Here is a 21,614-nt window from a genome sequence, read left to right on the forward strand (position 1 = left end):
TGCAGTAGACACAGATTCCGTCCCTGGGTCAGGAAGATGCCTTGGAGAAGGAAATGGCTACGCACTACAGTATTCTTGCCTGAAAAATCCCATGGACAGAGGAGTCTGGAGGGCTACAGTCTCGGGAGTTGCAAAACGTCGGACATACTTTGGTGACAGACAACAACATATGCATTTAAGAAAGGAAACTCTGCCAGTAGGAACAACCATTGGTGGTGGTGCTCAGGGCCACGGACTGTAATGTGGAGGCGGCTTTGAGGTGAATGCTTCCTACCTGGAACTTGCCCAGATGTCTGTGGTCTCGCTGGGGAGGTAAAATGCTTTGATTTTCTACTGGGAAGATTAAAACCCAACATGCTCTGACAGAAGTGAGCGCTTGATTATTTCAGCCTGTTTAGTTGTTCAGTTGTGTCCAACTCTTTGCAACCCCATGCACTGCAGCATCTCAGGCTTCCCTGGCCTTCACTGTCTCAACCTGTATCCTCTGTCAAATTCAGCTTTGAATCTCAGGCAGCCTGCTCACTTCACTTTCTTCAAGGTGATATGGTCACCTCTTCTACCCTCCTCATCAGGTAAGCTTTCAAGGTGGTGAGTGAGACAGAGCCTGGGCTTTCCTAGGATCCTCTGCAATAGGCAAGCCCACATCCAGCAAGTTGGAAAAAACTACTAAGGATCCTCTGACCAAGCTGGCGGTAGTCTTGGGAATGCATGGATGGATTTCCTTGGCAACTGGGTAACACCTGTGTACACTATACTTCTGACAACCATCTCTAATGGAAAGCTTTCCAGTGATCCCTGAATGAGTCCTCACATCCGAGCTGGTCACCTTTGAGACTGTCATTCTCTTCAGTGGTGTCTCGGGGACTTCTTATAGCCAAGTCACTGCTACGTTGGCTTGTTTCTTTCCAGAAACCAAACCAGACTAGGGACTGGTTTCTAAATCCTAAGGTTCTTCTTACTTTCTCTCTCATGCCTATTGAGGCTGTTTCATTTCCTTCTTTTTGAGGGGAGTAACAATCCATTTGCAATCCATTTACAATCCATTCTCAGCTCTTGAGTTTAAAACTTAGGATATTGACCAAGCTTTGATATAGGGGTTGCATGCCCACCCAGGTGCTCTCTCTCTCTTTCTAAACGTTCACTCTTGGAGAGGTGGGCTAACCCCTCAGAACCAGCATTAAGGTTAAGAGATGGTGAGGAGGGCAAGGCTCTACTGTGCTCAGGTACTTCCTATAAAGGAAAAAGTATGCTTTGAACCCCAGATTGGTGCCTTCCTTCATCTCCTGTGAACTCAAGGGTGCAGCCAACGTTGCATCACCCAGACCTTGAGTTTCTGCCTGTTGACACCAGACCCACCCCATGAATGTGAGGAAAGGCCTTTCTAGGCTCTTGGTATTTTTGCTAGCAAATAAGCAAACTATTTTGAGCACTACTATGGAGGAAATCTTATCAGCCAACTGCAGAGCTCAGTTTCACTAAAGGGCTTATTTTTCCTCCAGTGATGGAGGACTCCTGGTTGTTCTACCATCAGCTCTGCCTTGCACTGTGGTTATCCACTTTCCTCAGATTAAGAATAGGCACGTACAAGTAATGGGGTCACATATTTCACTTCAACTGGTTTTTCCAAGTTATTAAATACATTTTTCAGCAGCAAAACCAAACTGGGTATTTATAGAAGAAGGAAATGGCAACCCACGCCAGTATTCTTGCATGGAGAATCCCATGGACAGAGGACCCTGGCAGGTACAGTCCATGGGGTTGCAAAGAGTCGGACACGACTGAGCGACTTTCATTTACTTCACTTCACTTCAAGGATTTGCAAAAGAGATGTAAAATTCTGATTCAGAGGGAAAACCTTCAGAAAATGCCTTGTCTTGCCTGAGTCAGAGCCTAGTGATGACCTTGACTCTTCCTGTGGAGTTTCCAGTAGTTTTCTCCCTATATGAAGGGAGGAATCTCTTCCAGTGCCCCTGAGGTTTTCACCAATCATCCTAGAGCTGCAGGTCAAGCTCTGGACTTGTACCCTTCCTTCCAGATCATCAAAAGGGATTGGTCTCCCTTCCCCGTACTCACCAGAGTACATGATTTAGTCCAGGGAGTCCTCTGCCTCAGGCAGGGCAAAATCCCTCGAGACAAGTTCCCACAGACCTGGATGACCAAGGTCTACCCCAGGGGATTTGTGTATGTCACTCACTCTTTTCTACCTTTGATCTATGATGGTGGTGGTTTAGTCCCTAAGTTATGTCCGACTCTTGCTACCCCATGAGCTATAACCTACCAAGCTCCTCTGTCCATGACATCTTCCAGGCAAGAATACTTGAGTGGTTTGCCATTCCCTCCTCCAGGGAATCTTCCCAATCCAAGGACTGAACCCAGGACTCCTGCATTGCAGGCAGATTCTTTACCAACGGAGCTACCAGGGAAACTCATATAATTTGATAAATAAAATGCTGTCCTACTGAGATGATCCTAAAAAGATTAAACTCTCCAGGCTATTCTAATTGGGAGAAAAACACCAACCTGAAATTCCTGAAAAATTTCAGGAAGGAAAGTCTAGATGTTTGGGATGACAGGAGGGCAGTAAGAACCAAGATAGCTGACCCAATAGTAGTAAAAATTAGTCCAGGTGCCAGGACTCCAAATTCAAAGCAATAGCCTTTAAAAGAAGCATGTGGAGGAAAATATAAAGCCTTTGATAGCCACATTTCTTATATGCAAAGTAATCTGACTTTCTTAACCCCCACATAACCCTCCAATCCTGCTCGTACAAAAACTCAGAGAGGGGTCCCTAGCAGGCTCCTGGTTAGGATTCCAGGACTGTGATGTGTGAAAGAAAGTGAAAGTGAAAGTCGCTGAGTCACGTCTAACTCTTTGCGATCCCATGGACTATATAGTCCATGGAATTCTCCAGGCCAGAATACTGGAGTGGATAGCCTTTCCCTTCTCCAGGGGATCTTCCCAACCCAGGGATAAAACCCAGGTCTCCTGCATTGCAAATGGATTCTTTACCAGCTGAGCCACAAGGGAAGCCCTGTGATCCTGGTTCAGTACCTGGTCAGGGAACTAAGAGCCTACAAGCCATGTGACATGGCCAATAAATAAATAACAAAAGCTCAGGATCAGAGATTATCATTTTTGTACATTTGAAAGCCATTAACCAAATTGTAGAGGGTATATATCCTGTGGTGCCAAATACATATGCTTTGTGAAGAACTTTATCTAGAGCCTACTGCTGGTTTATAGTTCTGGATTTAAAAGATGCTTTTTACTACATAGCCCTGAGTCCCAAGAATTGTTTCCCTCCGAATGGGATGATCCAGAGACTAATATAAAGCAATATTTTTTGGATGGTATTGCCACAAGGATTTTAGCATGCCCCTCCCTGCTGCTGCCTAATTTGGGGGAAGCCTTAGCCAAGAATTCAGGGATCTCCAATTAATGGAGTTTTAATTCAATATGTGGATGATATACTAATTGCTAGTAAAATTAAGGGAGCTTCAGACCAAAATACAATCTTCACTTTAAACTTGTTGGTAGACCAGGAATATAAAAGCATACGTTTTCAACCAATTTTAAGATATATATGATTTGAATTATCAAAAGGGCAAACAGATTTACTGCAAATAGAAGGAAAGTATTACCTAGAGTAGCCGTACTCACTACCAGATGGCAATTGTGTGGATTCTGGGGAATGGCGGGGTTTTGTCATATTGGGATTCCCAAGTTTGGACTTACGGCTCAGAGCTTATATGAGGCTCTTAAAGGAAATGACAGTGAGCCTTTAAGATGGAACTTTCAACATTTTACTGGAGGTTTTATTCAGGGTAACTGGGGAAGAGTAAAAAAAATGGATCCATACTAAAAAGGAAGTAAAACTTATATTTGCATATTTCTTGCATGTAGGAAATTGAGTCCACTGAAACACTATTAGAGCTAATATGCAAATATAGCAAGGTTGCAATATATGAGAAATAGTTTTGTTTATACACATTAGAAACTATTCAAAAAATGAAACCAAGAGAGCAATTCCATTCTCATTAGTATCAAAATAATCATATCCTCATGAAACATTTAACAAAGGAATTACAAAAATTACAAAATATCATGGAAAGAGCTTAAAGGTGACATAAATAAATGAAAAGTGTTTACCAATTAGAAAACTTAACATTGTTAGATCAATTTGGTGAGTATTGCCATCCTATCTCTTAAACACAATCTTGATCAAAATCCCAGCTGGCTTTTTCACAGAAATTTTAAGCTTAAAATTCATATGGGAAATGCAAGTAACTCAGAATAGCCAAAGCATACTGGGGGAAAAAAAATAGAGCACTCTGTACTTACCCTATCCAATTTCAAAGCATACTACAAAACTACATTAATTAAGACTTGCATTTGGCTTAATTAATTAGATAGAGATCAATGGATCAAAGTTAGAGTCCAGAAATAAACCTTTACATTTATATTCTGTTGATTTTTGTCAAGAGTGCCCAGCACTTTATTATTATTTTTTTTATTTTTTTATTATTTATTATTTTTTATTTTTTTTAATTTTTAAAATCTTTAATTCTTACATGCGTTCCCAAACATGAACCCCCCTCCCACCTCCCTCCCCACAACATAAAGGAGAAAAGAAAACTCTTTTCAAGACCAGACAAATAGATAGCCACATGCCAACAAATGAAGTTGAACTGCTATCTTAAGCCAGATATGAAAATTAACCAAATAACAGGTCAAAGCTCTCAAAGGAAGAGCTAAAACTCTAAACCTCTTGAAAGCATAGACAAATATCTTTACTACTTGGGAACCTTTTCTAGTATAACAAGATAAAAGAGAGAAAGGCACATAGACTGAAAATAAGTAAATTATATTTACCTGCAGAAAACATGTTTTATGTGGAAGATTGTGATGTGTTTACAAAAATATTTTGGAGGTAATGAGTGAATTTAGCCATCTTGTAACATATAAAGTACAAAAATAACACTCTTGTTTTTCTTTGTACTAACTAAAATACTTAAATATATAAAATTTTAAAATTTCTATTCATGTGAAAGCACCAGAAGTAATCTAAAAAGAGACACTGTGGATCAGAAGAAAATATTTGACAAAGACAAAAAAAAAAATCCAAAAAATATAACAAATTCCTACCAATAAGTAATATAAAGACAAAAAAGTAGAACACTGAAAAATGGATAAACTACTTGAACAAACATTTTATACAAAGAGATACTAATGTCTGTTATACAAGTAAAAAGGTCAGTCTTGTCAACATCAAGAAAATGCAAATTAAGATCATAATGGAATAATACTTTATACCTCCAAAAAGCAAACATTGAGGATTTGACAGTCTCATGTGTTCAGAGGAGATAGAGAATTGGAATCTCATACATACTACTGGTGGAATTATAAAGTGGCACAACCACTCTGAAAACCAATGTATTAATATCATGTAAAAATGAACTTGGAATCCTCTGATCCAGTGGTTAGATAAACACTTTAGAGAAACCATAGCACATATGTACCAGGAATCATGTATCTGAGTATTTATAGCAATATTATTCATAATTATCAAAGCTTAAAAGTAGTTTCAATGTCCATTTACCACAGAATGGTAAAATGCATTCTGAAATATTTACACATAGATTTATTCATCAATACTTTAACTTGTGATGCAAGCAAGTTACAGAAATAATACCATGTGATGCTCTTTTCTTACATAAAGCTAAAAAATAAATCGATTTTTTATCAAATATCACACAATTTTAAGTATCCTTTAAGAATAACATAAAAATAAATCCTGCCTTACAGAAAGATTCAGTTAATTGCTGTGCTGATCCATCTCTTACCAATTAGACCATATAGTACCTATAACTTTTCTCAAGGCCATTTCTAAAAAACTTTGTTTATATCCAGGCATGTATGCTCACTCTCTTCAACATATAAGATAATAGAGGAATGTGAATTGACCATTCTCCAAGGAGGCTAAGAAACTGTAACAACATTAAAGTAGGTCATTTGCCAAAAATGCCATGATCAGACAAAAATGGCTTTTATTAAAGTACCTATTTTTAGTTGACATTCTGGCAGAAACCATCCAAAATGATATTTAAAGATATTCCACACCTCAAGGAATCTTAAATTGAAGATATATATTAATGTTACAAATTAAGTTGTAGGGGAATGGAGAGTTAAATATTAATAGTTAAATGAGTATAGATGCAAAAAAATTATTTGCAATTTTATAAAAATAATTTATTAAACAAATCATATGAGAAAGAAAATTATCTAACATAAATGGATGAAACTTAGTTGCTATAAGCAGAAGTCTGGAAAATGTTTTTACTGTGCTTATAAATCTGAAAAATTATTTTTCTAATTTTTAACGGAATGAGACTGGAATATATAGATACTATTTGGGAAGACAAAAATCAGCCTCATTTCTGGTTATAATACCAGTTATTTTATTATAAGAGAGATCCTATACTAAACTGTAAGAAAGTTCTTAATAACTATATAACTATATAACTTAATAACTATATAATAACTTAATAACTATATAATTGAATGATTGGATTATATGATTTTTTCATTCTTAGGTTTCTATTTCTATCATTTTCCCTATTTATAAATATAATAAGATACATATTCCAGCTCATTTGTAACTGAGACTATTTTTCTTGAAGGTAGAGGCAGAAATGATTTACAAAGTAGCAAAGCTCATGACTGTAACATCAAACAAAAGAGCCTCTTGATGAGGGTGAAAAAGGAAAGTGAAAAATCTGGCTTAAAAACAACATTCAAAAAACTAAGATCATGGCATCTGCTCTCATCACTTCATGGAGAATAGATGGAGAAAAAGTGGGAACAGTGACAGACTTTATTTTCTTGAGCTTCAAAATCACTGCGGACGGTGACGGCAGCCACGAAATTAGGAGATGCTTGCTCCTTGGAAGGAAAGCTATGACACACCTAGACAGCATATTAAAAAGCAGAGACATCACTGTGCTGACAAAGGCCTATAGAATCAAAGTTTTTCCAGTAGTCATGTACAGATATGAGATTTGGACCATAAAGAAGGCTGAGTGCCAAAGAATTGATGCTTCTGAGATGCTTGAGAGTTCTTTGGATTGCAAGGAAATCAAACCGGTCAACCCCCCAAAGGAAATCAACCCCGAATATTCATTGGAAGGAATGATGCTGACGCTCCAGTACTTTGACCACCTGGTGCAAAGAGCCAACTCATTGGAAAAAACCCTGGTGCTGGGAAAAATTGAGAGCAGAGGAGACAAAAGATGAGATGGTTGGTTGGCATCACTGACTCAACAGACATGAGTTTGAGCAAACCCCAGGAGATAGTGAAGGACAGGGAAGCCTGGCATGCTGCAGTCCATGGGGTTGCAAAGAGTTGGACACAACTGAGCAACTGAACAGCAACAAATGAGTTCAAATCAGTATGAGACGTATGTCAGCAAATCACCAGAATATAAGAAATCTATGCTGCTTAAAATTATTAAAATAATACAACAATCAACCTAAATGTTAAAAACCAAAGAAGGAGCGCATTTTTCCCCAGAGTCGCTAAATATCTGCTTTGAAATATTTAGGTCTTCTACAAATAAAGCTGACTCAGTCATTCATCTATCTAAGGCAGATAAATTGAGCATTATACAGCTTATTGTGCAAGGTTCTTTTGAATGAGAAGTTTGACAATTCAGTTCCGTAAAGACATAAAAAGACATGTTAGCAAATTTTGTTCAAGTGTGTTGATACTTGGAAAAATAATGTGAAACAAAGAACTGGCAAAAACAGGTAACAAAAATTTAAAAATTAAAGACTACAATAAAGGGATATTTTAAAAATAGATTTTTCATGCAAATCCACTGATTATCCTAATTACAGAGAATGATTAACTTCAGCTGAAGCCCAGTTAAATTGCCTGTTACGTAAGCATTGGCTGAATGATTATGGAGGGGACAGTATGAGGCAGGAAAAAAGTACCACTGTCACTATATAACCTGGGTTTTGGGGGGGAAAAAGATGATAGAAAGATAGCTAGATATCGTTTGTGAGAGTAAATCAGCATCACCTGCAGTGATTGTTTAAAACTCTAAATAGTAAAACCATTTCTTGACTAAAATAGTGTAGTAGGCAAAAAAGCAGATCAGTAGATTGCTTATGGCCCAGCAATCTTTGATCCAGTGTAAATTGGGAGAACTATCAACAGCCAAAGAGTCCCTGGTGTGACTCATAATTAGGTTTATGCTACCAATGAAATAAGCTCATTAAGGGATATTAAATATGTAAATATAATTTTAAAACCGAATAATTTGAAAATATAAGTTTTAAAATAGAAAATTCAGCATGGTGAAATGGTGACAGGCAAGTTTAAAAGCAATGTAATGATCCCAGACAAGCATTTTGCTTAAATCTAGAAATCCTTTGTACCTTTCCAGACTGATTATGGCAAACAGAGAGCAGTTTCTTTGAAGTGTTGAGCTTTCCGTGGGGTCCTAACCCTCCAAACAGCAGACTGCATTTGGGATTCTCTTTAAGGATAATAACTTACTTTTGTGCAGCAACATGTACTGGAAAAGGCTTGTATTGATCCTTTGGATTTTCCAAGTTAATAGGCAAAAGATTTGTCTGAGGGAAAAGCAGACATCTTTGGCTATTTATGAACATGAGATGCACTTGCAGAACTTAAAAAAGTAATGATAGAAGCAGATTCTATTTTGATTCAGACAACTTGAAGTCTTGTGGTTAATGAACTAAGAAAAGCAATGTAAACAAACAGTCATTCTATTCTGAAACATTTTAGAAATCCAGTCTTCCAAGGAGCCAGTGAAAACACTAAATTAAAAAATCCATGAGTTGGTCACTTGCCATTTGCTGTGCACACTGACCAAACCATGGCCCACACATATCCATTCTTATCCTGAGTCGAGAGTGGACTGAAGCAACAAAGGATTCATTTAAATAATGGCCAGGACACATATTTTTCTTAAGAAATAGAAAACACCAATCTAAAAAGATTAATGTAATGTATTTATACTAGTCCTTAAAATTCAGATTAATAAATTGCTTGTCATCCTGTTCATAGAAGACAATGTTTAAAGGTTTATATTCACACCCTGTGATTTGAATTGACACAATACCATGAAAATACCAATTCCTGAGACTATACACTAGAAATCAAAGTCAACCAGCAAAATTCCCACCATAAACTAGCCAATGGTATGTAATTTTCTTTTGTAAATTGGATAAGATTTTGTACTTGGGGAGACTATGTATTTACAATAAATTTAATAATGTTACCTACCTCACAAATTGTCGTGAGATTAAGTGACTTAATATATTTAAAACAGTTGCTGCTGCTGCTAACGACTACATGCTTCAGAGAGTTCAATAGGATATTTTTATGGAGGGAATAGATACCTATATAGCTGTATATATGTATGTATAAATCACCCACTTTGTTTTTTGCCTCGTACAGTAGTAGAGATCACTCCTTTTTCCTCTCTAATGACCTGATAGATTCATCTTAACCATAAATGCTTATGTATATCAGGTCAATACAAAAGATTATTATTCTTGTGGTTCAATGCATATGATGAAGCTTAGCTCTCAGAAGAAATATATTCCAGATGTCTCTATAGTCCCAAGAAGACATGAACCTAAATACTTCCCAAATGTTATGTAATCTTTATAGGAATCTTTATTTTCATTGGGCTTCCCTTGTGGCTCAGCTGGTAAAGAATCTGTCTGCAATGCAGGAGACCTGGCTTCCATCCCTGTGCTGGGAAGACCCCTGGAGAAGGTAAAGACTACCCACTCCAGTATTCTGACCTAGAGAATTTCATAGACTGTATAGATTAGGATTTAGAGGTAGTGCACATATTACAAAAGAGAAAGTAGTCCAAAGGAAATATACAATGTGAAAGAAATATTAACAGAACTTGGAAGTAAGTATTTATATTTAGTGAAAAGATTCTTATTATGTAAATCAAGCACAAATAAAGCATTAGACATTTTATATTTAGTTTTGGCAGTTAGTCCATCTTGATAATAATCTCCTTAAGAAAATGACTATTTTCAAATTTTAAAAATTGTGGCTCATTTTATTTTAGTGTAATACAGCGGTGGCGGCGGCCGGTGCACTAAGCGCAGGGGGCAGGCGGTGGCCGAGAGCTACCCCACATCCGAGGTCAGGGCAGCGGCCTAGAATGCCAGGCTGCGACGGCGCAGGAAAGGCTGAGAAGAGCTACCCCACGTCTGAGGCCAGGGGCGGTGGCGAGAGGAGCCACCCTGCGACCGAGCAACCCCACGTCCAAGGAGTGGTGGCTGTGCGGGTGCAGGAGGGCCTAGAGGAGCCATTCCACGTTGAAGGTCAGGAAGGGCAGCGGGAGGAGATACCCCCTCATCCAAGGTATGGAGCAGCAGCTGTGCTTTGCTGGAGCAGCCATGAAGAGATACCCCACGCCCAAGGTAAGAGAAACCCAAGTAAGATGGTAGGTGTTACAAGAGAGCATCAGAGGGCAGACACACTGAAACCATACTCACAGAAAACTAGTCAGTCTAATTACACTAGGACCACAGCCTTGTCTAACTCAATGAAACTAAGCCGTGCCCGCAGGGCAACCCAAGACAGGCGGGTCATGGTGGAGAGGTCTGACAGAATGTGGTCCACTGGAGAAGGGAATAGCAAACCACTTCAGTATTCTTGCCTTGAGAACCCCGTGAACAGTATGAAAAGGCAAAATGATAGGATACTGAAAGAGGAACTCCCCAGGACAGTAGGTGCCCAATATGCTACTGGAGGTCAGTGGAGAAATAACTCCAGAAAGAATGAAGGGATGAAGCCAAAGCAAAAACAATACCCAGCTGTGGATGTGACTAGTGATAGAAGTAAGGTCCAATGCCATAAAGAGCAATACTGCATAGGAACCTGGAATGTCAGGTCCATGAATCAAGGCAAATTGGAAGTGGTCAAACAGGAGATGGAAAGAGTGAACGTCGACATTCTAGGAATCAGCGAACTAAAATGGACTGGAATGGGTGAATTTAACTCAGATGACCATTATATCTACTACTGTGGGCAGGAATCCCTCAGAAGAAATGGAGCAGCCATCATGGTCAACAAAAGAGTCCGAAATGCAGTTCTTGGATGCAATCTCAAAAACAACAGCATGATCTCTGTTCATTTCCAAGGCAAACCATTCAGTATCACAGTAATCCAAGTCTATGCGCCAACCAGTAACACTGAAGAAGCTGAAGTTGAATGGTTCTATGAAGACCTACAAGACCTTTTAGAACTAACACCCAAAAAAGATGTCCTTTTCATTATAGGGGACTGGAATGCAAAAGTAGGAAGTCAAGAAACACCTGGAATAACAGGCAAATTTTGGCTTGGAACGCGGAATGAAGCAGGACAAAGACTAATAGAGTTTTGCCAAGAAAATGCTCTGGTCATAGCAAACACCCTCTTCCAACAACACAAGAGAAGACTCTACACATGGACATCACCAGATGGTCAACACCTAAATCAGATTGTTATATTCTTTATAGCCAAAGATGGAGAAGCTCTATACAGTCAACAAAAACAAGACCAGGAGCTGACTGTGGCTCAGATCATGAACTCCTTATTATCAAATTCAGACTTAAATTGAAGAAAGTAGGGAAAACCGCTAGACCATTCAGGTATGACCTAAATCAAATCCCTTATGATTATACAGTGGAAGTGAGAAATAGATTTAAGGGCCTTGATCTGATAGATAGAGTGCCTGATGAACTATGGAATGAGGTTCGTGACACTGTACAGGAGACAGGGATCAAGACCATCCCCATGGAAAAGAAATGCAAAAAAGCAAAATGGCTGTCTGGGGAGGCCTTACCAATAGCTGTGAAAAGAAGAGAGGCAAAAAGCAAAGGAGAAAAGGAAAGATGTAAGCATCTGAATGCAGAGTTCCAAAGAATAGCAAGAAGAGATAAGAAAGCCTTCTTCAGCGATCAATGCAAAGAAATAGAGGAAAACAACAGAATGGGAAACTAGAGAGCTCTTCAAGAAAATTCGAGATACCAAGGGAACATTTCATGCAAAGATGGGCTCAATAAAGGACAGAAATGGTATGGACCTAACAGAAGCAGAAGATATTAAGAAGAGGTGGCAAGAATACACAGAAGAACTGTACAAAAAAGATCTTCACGACCCAGATAATCATGATGGTGTGATCACTCATCTAGAGCCAGACATCCTGGAATGTGAAGTCAAGTGGGCCTTAGAAAGCATCACTACGAACAAAGCTGGTGGAGGTGATGGAATTCCAGTTGAGCTGTTTCAAATCCTGAAAGATGATGCTGTGAAAGTGCTGCCCTCAATATGCCTACAAATTTGGAAAAGTCAGCAGTGGCCACAGGACTGGAAAAGGTCAGTTTGCATTCCAATCCCAAAGAAAGGCAATGCCAAAGAATGCTCCAACTACCTACAATTGCACTCATCTCACATGCTAGTAAAGTAATGCTCAAAATTCTCCAAGCCAGACTTCAGCAATACGTGAACTGTGAACTTCCTGATGTTCAAGCTGGTTTAGAAAAGGCAGAGGAACCAGAGATCAAATGGCCAACATCCGCTGGATCATGGAAAAAGCAAGAGAGTTCCAGGAAAACGTCTATTTCTGCTTTATTGACTATGCCAAAGCCTTTGACTGTGTGTATCACAATAAACTGTGGAAAATTCTGAAAGAGATGGGAATACCAGACCACCTGACCTGCCTCTTGAGAAATCTGTATGCAGGCCAGGAAGCAACAGTTAGAAGTGGACATGGAACAACAGACTGGTTCCAAATAGGAAAAGGAGTACGTCAAAGCTGTATATTGTCACCCTGCTTATTTAACTTCTATGCAGAGTACATCATGAGAAACGCTGGACTGGAAGAAGCACAGGCTGGAATAAAGATTGCTGAGAGAAATATCAATAACCTCATATATGCAGATGACACCACCCTTATGGCAGAAAGTGAAGAGGAACTAAAAAGCCTCTTGATGAAAGTAAAAGAGGAGAGTTAAAAAGTTGACTTAAAGTTCAACATTCAGAAAACGAAGATCATGACATCCGGTCCTATCACTTCATGGGAAATAGATGGGTAAACAGTGGAAACAGTGTCAGACTTTGTTTTGAGGGGCTCCAAAATCACTGAAGATGGTGATTGCAGCCATGAAATTAAAAGAAACTTACTCCTTGGAAGAAAAGTTATTAGCAGCCTAGACAGCATATTCAAAAGCAGAGACATTCCTTTGCCGAGTAAGGTTCGTCTGGTCAAGGCTATGGTTTTTCCATTAGTCATGTATGAATGTGAGAGTTGGACTGTGAAGAAGGCTGAGTGCCAAAGAATTGATGCTTTTGAACTGTGGTGTTGGAGAAGACTCTTGAGAGTCCCTTGGACTGCAAGGAGATCCAACCAGTCCATTCTGAAGGAGATCAGCCCTGGGATTTCTTTGGAAGGAATGATGCTAAAGCTGAAACTCCAGTACTTTGGCCACCTGATGCGAAGAGTTGACTCATTGGAAAAGACTGATGCTGGGAGGGATTGGGGGGCAGAAGAAGAAGGGGACAACAGAGGATGAGATGGCTGAATGGCATCACTGACTCGATGGGCGTGAATCTGAGTGAACTCCGGGAGTTGGTGATGGACAGGGAGGTTGGTGTGCTGCGATTCATGGGGTCGCAAAGAGTCGGACACGGCTGAGCGACTGAACTGCACTGAATACCTTTATATAGCCCATCCATTTTCTAAAGTCTGTATAATATTTAAACTGCGATAGAAGTATTATAAATGTTTTATAGAAGTATTTTATAAAACATTATAGAAGATTTATAAAAGAATCATAGAAATATTTGAAACAGATCTTGAGAGGCAATCATGAAAATCTCAGATGATAGGAAATTTCTGATACTTGCATTTTCTGGTTAATTTAGGTTTTAAGAAAAATAAAAAAACCTTTTATATACCATCCTTTGCAATGAATTTCTTTTGTCAGGTCCACTGATTTTCCTTCCATGGTGGGTACAATGTAGTGAATATAATTGTGTTTTTAATGACATATGCTCAGAGTCACAAATTATTGTGTATATACAATAATAATAATAATAATAGTAATTTTCAGTGTAAAATTTTAGGAGAATGAGCTGAGGGTGCCCCCTGCCCAAGATATGCATGGAGTTTGCCTTTTGGACCAAACCTATTTTTCAAGTTTTAAAGCCAAAATATTCTTAAGAGGTACATAACATATGCATTTTTATAAGTAGCAATTATTAAAGGAACCTTAAACTTTTTTTCATACATTTGTTTTATTTTACCTCGTTTTATGTTATTGTTGTTTTCCCCATCCTGTGACTTGAGTGTTTTCAGGGATATTGTAAACTCTACTCCAGTAGGTGTCAGGCTTTCCCACTGTGCAAAGTGCAGGGCCTCAGGAAAGGCAGGCTAATAGATACTGTGATGCTTAATGCTATACTTAAACCAGTTGTTCCTGGAAACTGACTCTTTTAGCATCCCCTCCAAATAACACATTTTTAAATTAATTTCATATTTAAGTAAACAAAGTATACAAACACTTTTCATCTCATCACCTGGATTATATAAGCACTCCTTAAAATCTGGCATGTATCATACAAAATGTGTATATATTCAGCAGCAACTTAGTGAGTAAAAATATCAAAGAAATAAAAGAAAATGATTAACAAGAAAAAATTGAGATGCGGAATATACTTTGGTATTTTCCCTGGCAATAATGTAGTAGATACATTTATTTCTCAAGGACGTAAATGGTGTGTTTCCTTTTAGATATTTACAGCACGAGAGAATAATCCCCTTGGATGCTACTAGGCCTTTGATAAGAACTTTGCAAACTACACATGGTACAGACTGAATGTTTGTGTCCGCCTCCAATTCCATTTGTTGACATCCAGATGCCCATTATGATAGTATTGAGAGATGGGGGCTTTGGGAGTTATTAGGTGTAAGGTATTAGTGCCCCTATAACAGAAGCCCTAAAGAGATCCCTCATCCCTTCCACCATGTGGGGGTAAAATGAGAACTTAGGGACCTGAAAAAAAAACCCCTCAGTGACCATGCTAGCAACCTGTTCCTGGGCTTCCAGCTTCCAGAACTGAGAAATAAATTTCTGGTGTTTATAAGCCACCCAGTCTTTCATTTTGTTATAATAGCCTGAATGGACTAAGATGTTATCTGAATTTAATTGACCAGATTTTTCACATCTAAAACCTCATAATTTGCAGAATTAAGCAGAAAAATGCTTATTATGATAAGCAATAGAATTAATTAGGTGGTTAGTTTTTGCGAGTTTAAACCTTTAAATTTTAAAATTATATTTAAAATTTCTATTTACAAGTGGCCTAATTAATAAAAGACTCGTCATATTTACTATTTTAGACATACTGTGCTACGGTTAGTCGCTCAGTTGTGTCTGACTCTTTGTGGCCCCATGGGCAGCCCAGCAGTCTGCCCAGTCCATGGCGATTCTCCAGGCAAGAATACTGGGATGGGTTGCCATGCCCTCCTCTAAGGGGTCTTCCCAACCCAGGGATTGAACTCAGGTTTCCTGCGTTGCAGGCAGGTTCTTTACTGACTGAGCCACCAGGAAAGCCCTTAGACATACTAGAAATCATAATTTATTTAACTTGAGCCACCTGTTTGTACTTAAAACAAGTTATATAGCTTTTAGAAAGAATAAGCAAATGAAATTCTAAAATAATCAAGTTCCCAGTAAACTCAGCAGATGAAGTATTCATCTTGTTTCATAGTCAACTTTTCCCTTCTGGCCTTTTCATTAACATTTTACAATATTTATGGCTATTCTCTATGCAAAATAAAATACAATGGCAACAAGACAGTGGGAAATTCAGGGCCAGCTCTGATTTATGCCCTCTCTCCCTTTTCCTTTTCCTTTAAAAAAAAAAAAAAAGAGAAAACTCCTCAATTGATTATCCATATTTTTATAGTTCTCATATTTTCCAAACTTATGTCTCTAGCCTTGATCTCCGCTTCAAACTCCAAATCCATCCAATAAGCTGTCATTCCGCAGAATTTTATTTGGCTTTTTCTATGTGCATGGCACTTATGTTAGCAGCTGAAAAGAATAATAATTGAAAAGGGCAAGGTTCCTATTATCACAGGGTGTATTTTTGACATGAAAAAATATAAAATACATGAATGTCTATATTAATAAACCCAATAATTTCAAATAAATGCTTTAAAGAAAAAAGTAAAGGTGATAAGGATGGCAATTTTACATTGGGTTGTCAGAGAAGGTTTGCTTGAGAGAGGGACACCAATGCTAGAGCTGCATGAAGAAGAAGAATCCATCATTCAAAATACTGAAGTTAGAGCATTCTATCAATAGCAAACAGGAAATTTCCTTGAGATAAATATTAACTTGACATGGTCAGTGACCAGAAGGAAGCCCACTGTGGCTGGAGAAAATGAAGTAGAGTGAACTTGGAGCATGGTGGAAATTTAGATCGTAAAGATGGGGGGTCATGAGCAAACCCAGTGTGCATAGTGAGGATTTAGAATTTTATTCTATAGGTAACGGAAAGCTACCAAGTGAATTTGAGCATGTGAGCAAAATACCAAGTTTCACCGATTTTTAAGACACATCTCTGAAATCAGGAATATGTTTTGAAATCAATGGTATCTTTTAGTCACTGTTGGTCAGACAGTAGGTATTATTACTGCTTTGCATTGGAGAAGGAAATGGCAACCCACTCCAGTGTTCTTGCCTGGAGAATCCCAGGGACAGGGGAGCCTGGAAGGCTGCCGTCTATGGGGTCGCATAGAGTCGGACACGACTGAAGCGACTTAGCAGCAACAGCAGCAGCAGAAATAGCTAAACCAGTTTTATTTATATTTTCATTTCAAGGGGCATAAGTGATATATAATAAAACTCTAAGAGATAAATCTAAAAACTTTAATGTCATACTTTCTTATATGAATTCTTACATTCAATGAAATTTATTAACCTGAGTTAAAAAGTTTAAATGCCTTGAAGTGAAGTGAAAGTTGCTCAGTTGTGTCGAAGTCTTTGTGACCCCATGGACTATACAGTCTGTAGAATTCTCCAGACCAGAATACTGGAGTGGGTAGCCTTTCCCTTCTCCAGGATATCTTCCCAACCCAGGGATGGAACCCAGGTTTCCTGCATTGTAGGCAGATTCTTTACCAGCTGAGCTATCAGGGGAGCCAATTTTTCAAAACCTCAGGTTTTCTCTATTTTCACTTGCAATCCCTAGCCCTTTTCAGTGTTTTTCAGATGGCTACCACCACATCCAAACTGAAAATATCCAGGCACAGCATTATCCAATAGAACTTTCTGCAACAATGCAAATACTCTGTGTCTACACTGTCCCATATGGCAGCCACTAGCCCCAGGTGAACAGAGTGCTAGACCATGTAACTAGTGTGACTGAGGAACTGAGTTTTTAATTTCACTTAATTTTAATTAATTTAATTTTAAATAGACACCTGTGCTTAGTGGCTTTCACAGTAGAGAGTGCATGTCTAGAAGAAGAGAAACCTCGAGTGTCAAGAGTGGGCAAGTTTTCCCTTGAGGTCCCCCTGTGGTTTTTCCCAGGTGTCTCTTTGGTCAAAAGCTGGTCACATGCCTACTTCTAAGTCAAACATTGCCAAGGGAAACCATTTCCACAGTTTGCTTAAAATTATCAGGATTCAGTGCGGGCGCAGTGGCCCCGGCCCTGGCGGCACCTGGGTGGGAGCGGGTGGCCAGGCACAGAGGGACTCAGAGGAGCCGAGTTCTATGTCAAACACACAATGTTCTACACCAAATTTACTCAATAAAAAAGTTTGAAAGATCTCACACATGTGGAGGCAAGAGTGGAAATGTGGCCAAGGTAAGAGATTGGTGGTGGATGATGGTGGTAAGAATGGGATGGAATGGTAAAGGTGGAGAGAGGCTAAGGGTTTGAAGGATGGTGGAGAGGACACTGAGACTTCTTAATTGATTATATAAAGGCCAGGGGAGAAAATGTAGAAGATATACCAAAAGTTTTTAGTTATGGAACTAGCCTTTCACTGAGATGAAGATTCAAGTATACATGTGCAGGCGTTGGGACTGTGAGAGAAGTTATTAGGTAGGCAGTTTATGCCTCTCGATATCTCATTTTGCCTACTATATTCTTAAGAACTTCATTCAGAATGTTGATCCCCATTTTGATTCCACATCAGTATTTGTGATGCAGTCTTTTTCCTCCCCATGCCCTCCTGAACTGCAGGTTCCATCAGGGCAGAGCAGGTGGGAGTTTGTTTTCACTGTTTTACTCTCAGCACAAGCACAATGCTGGGGACGTATTGAAAGTTGAAAGTGTTAGTTGCTCAGTCTCGTCTGACTCTGCTACCCCAGGAACTGTAGCCCGTATTAGTCCTCAGCAAATATTGGCTCACTGCATAGATACACTAATTCTAATTTCTCCTTTTTATCCTGCCTGTTTAAAAGTGCTTGGTCACTGACCAACCTCCGTTGTGCTAGACAGGAAACCACAACTTTGGTGGGGCCAGGAGTTCTGTGGTGCTAAGATGAGACAAAATACAAGATGAGACAAAAACATGCCAGAAAAATTCTACTGATGTAACTATTCCTTTTAAGTGGAATCACTATAAAATTCCAAGAGTAGTAGGGGAAAACCCCCAAAAGCTAAAGATGAGTTTATCCCCAGTCAATCAGGTTTTCTTATACAGAAATAATAATTCTTTAGGAAGGATTTGTTTATATATTCACATATGGATCCATAAACTTTACATTCAGTTCATTAAATATTTTGTACTTATTATAAACCAAATACTTTACTAGCAATGAAAATATGTCCCTAAATGCAAGATCAGGTATATAATTATAATACACTACTGTAAGTGTGGCGAAAGAATTCAGAATATATGTACAGTCAGAGAGCCCACCTGACTGAGTCTGAGAAGGCTTCCTGGAGGTATTGTTATTAGGTATAAAAGAAGTAGGTGATAGGAAAATAAGACTATGCTAGCCAGAAGGGACCAGAGATGGGTTTAACAAACAGTATACTGTGGACTAGAAAACTACACGTTTTAGTGGCCAGAAAGTGACAGAAGATGAGGCTGGGGAGATAGGCGAGAGCCAGGCCAAGGATGGCATTGTGTGACTGACTGGGTAACGAATCTGGACTCTATTATGGAGCAAAGAATATGGAGCCACTGAAGCCTCAGAAGTGGGTAAATTTACTGGCCACTTGTTTTTTCCAGTTAGTATAGTAGACTGTGTTCACTGAGGGAGTATAATGTAGGAATAGAATGCTTTGTCTCTGAAGACAGTCAGCCTGGGTTTGCATTTTCGCCCTGCAATTTACTAGCAATTTACTAGCAATTTACTAGCAAGTGACCCTAGTTAAGTTTCTTAACCTCTCCATAATGAAATAGTAAAAGAATCTTCTTCATAGAATTACAGCGATGTTTAAAGGATTGAAAATTATGTATTTTCATATATACACACACTCAGAATAGTACAGTACTAGGGAAAATACCATAAAGTGTTTGCTACTATTATTGTTTGTTAATCAAATGAAAATATGAAAGATCTCTTTTGACCTTGTTAAGGTTTCTTTCATCAGCACTGTGTCCATAAGAGATGGGCCTAAATTTTCTCTAAACCATTATCAATTGCATGGCTTAGTGAGTAAGAAGTCTGGGACTTAATGAAAAGTTTACCAAAGGGAAACCTCAGGACCTCCCTGGTGGTCCAGTGGTATATAACTCGGTGCTCCAATGCAGAGAGTTTGATCTCTGGTTGGGGAACTGAGATCCTGCATGCTGTATGGTTCAGCCAAAATGAAATAGAACCTCAGCTCTCCAGGACTTCAGGATGTAGACTTTCTAAGTTGTTGTTTTTCAGTCCTCCACTGTCTCCTGGAGTTTGTTCAAGACTCTCTAAGTACATGTGTGCTAAGGTGCTTCAATCATGTCTGACTGTGCAACCCTATGGACTGTCCTCTGCCAGGCTCCTCTTTCCATGGGTTTCTCCAGGCAGGAATACTGGAGTGGGTTGCCTTTATCTTCTCCAGGGGATTCTCCTGACCCAGGGATCAAACCTGCATCTCTTGCATCTCCTGCACTGGCAGGAGGGTCCTTTACTTCTAGAGCCACCTGGGGAGCCCCAGAAATAAGATTATTGTCATTGGAAAATCCAAGGGATGGAGTTCTGCTCAGCAGGTTACAACTTTAATGTCTTGTTTCTTCCTAACATATAGTGAATTTTTAAAAATCTGAGACATGTTGGTGCTTACTTTTTATAGAAAATATTCCTTGGAAGCAGGAATTATTTTAAAAATTCTCTATTTCCCCAGAGATCAGTACAATGTTAGGCACATAATAGGCAATATATAAAAATCATCAAATAAGTAGGTATTCATAAGCTTTGACAGTGAGGTCTCTGGGTAAAACAATTAGCATGTATCTAGTATTCATCAAGTTATCAATTACTACTTCTAATTATGAAACAACTATATGCCATTTCTATATGCCATGTAAAACTTTAAAAAGTATTTTAACTAGAACTGTTTCGTTTTTCTTTTGGTTGTATTTACTAGTCTATTGAAAAATCTTGACACACATCTCTAAAAAGTTCAAGTCATTTTCTATGAGTGCCTAAGGTTTCTATACAACTTATTTAAAAAAATTAAATCATAGAATATTACAAAATATTAATAGAGATGATTTTATAAGTGACTATGACTCTCAATAGTTTACATTTTGCTATTATTTGATAGTCCATATTCTGTTGTTCATAAATGTGAGAAAGTTTAATTTATATCTGTTAAAATGTCTGTTGTAGACAAAGTATATCCATCCCAAGTTAAACATTTTGTAATCTGTAGTATTTATTTTATAGTACATTGGCATGTTCTCCATTCCAAGTTAATGTTTTTAGTTAAAATCACATTTACTTCCATATTTAAAAAATTCTATAACCTTTGAAATACAGTGAAAATGGAATTAAATAAATACAAATCTATTGGTTTACATTCCCAGTGTGTCCTCATCTTTATATCAAGAACATCTTTATATCATTAACACAATGCCTTTCATATAGCAGGTGTAAGTTGCTATTATTAACTTGAATTAGTTTATATAGTCAGGTGTTTAACTCAAGCTTCCAAGGCATTATTTGGTGTCTTGAAATTTTTATTATAAGCAAAAGATATTTGAAAGTTTAATTTCATAATGCTAAACATCTAGTATTCCAAACATAGAAATAATTCTGGACAATAAATGAATAGAACATTGACTTGCATTTCTCAGTGTTTTGTTCTTGTTTTTTGGGCCTTTTAAAAAAGTCTTTAATGATACTGTTTTAAGCTTTGTTTTATTGTTTTGTTTCAACAATTCAAATTGAATTTTCTCTAATTTTACATCAAAATCAATTTGAAAAATTGGCCTTTCTAATCAACACATTAATAATAATAGCATAACTCAGTATAACAGTACTAGTAAAATATGATTTGTTGAGCACCCATTCTGTGAGAAGTATGTGTCTAAGCACATTTCATTACTTTGAATCTT

At 38.2% G+C, this 21,614-nt stretch overlaps 1 protein-coding gene across 1 annotated transcript in view; it reads right to left on the minus strand.

The window, feature by feature from the left end:
* MMRN1 (multimerin 1) overlaps nt 1-21,614 on the minus strand; it is a 98,444-nt gene that overhangs the window by 59,827 nt on the left and 17,003 nt on the right. The gene's annotated exons all lie outside the window — the stretch shown is intronic.

This window comes from Capra hircus, chromosome 6 (assembly GCF_001704415.2).
Source record: "Capra hircus breed San Clemente chromosome 6, ASM170441v1, whole genome shotgun sequence".
Lineage (NCBI taxonomy): Eukaryota > Metazoa > Chordata > Mammalia > Artiodactyla > Bovidae > Capra > Capra hircus.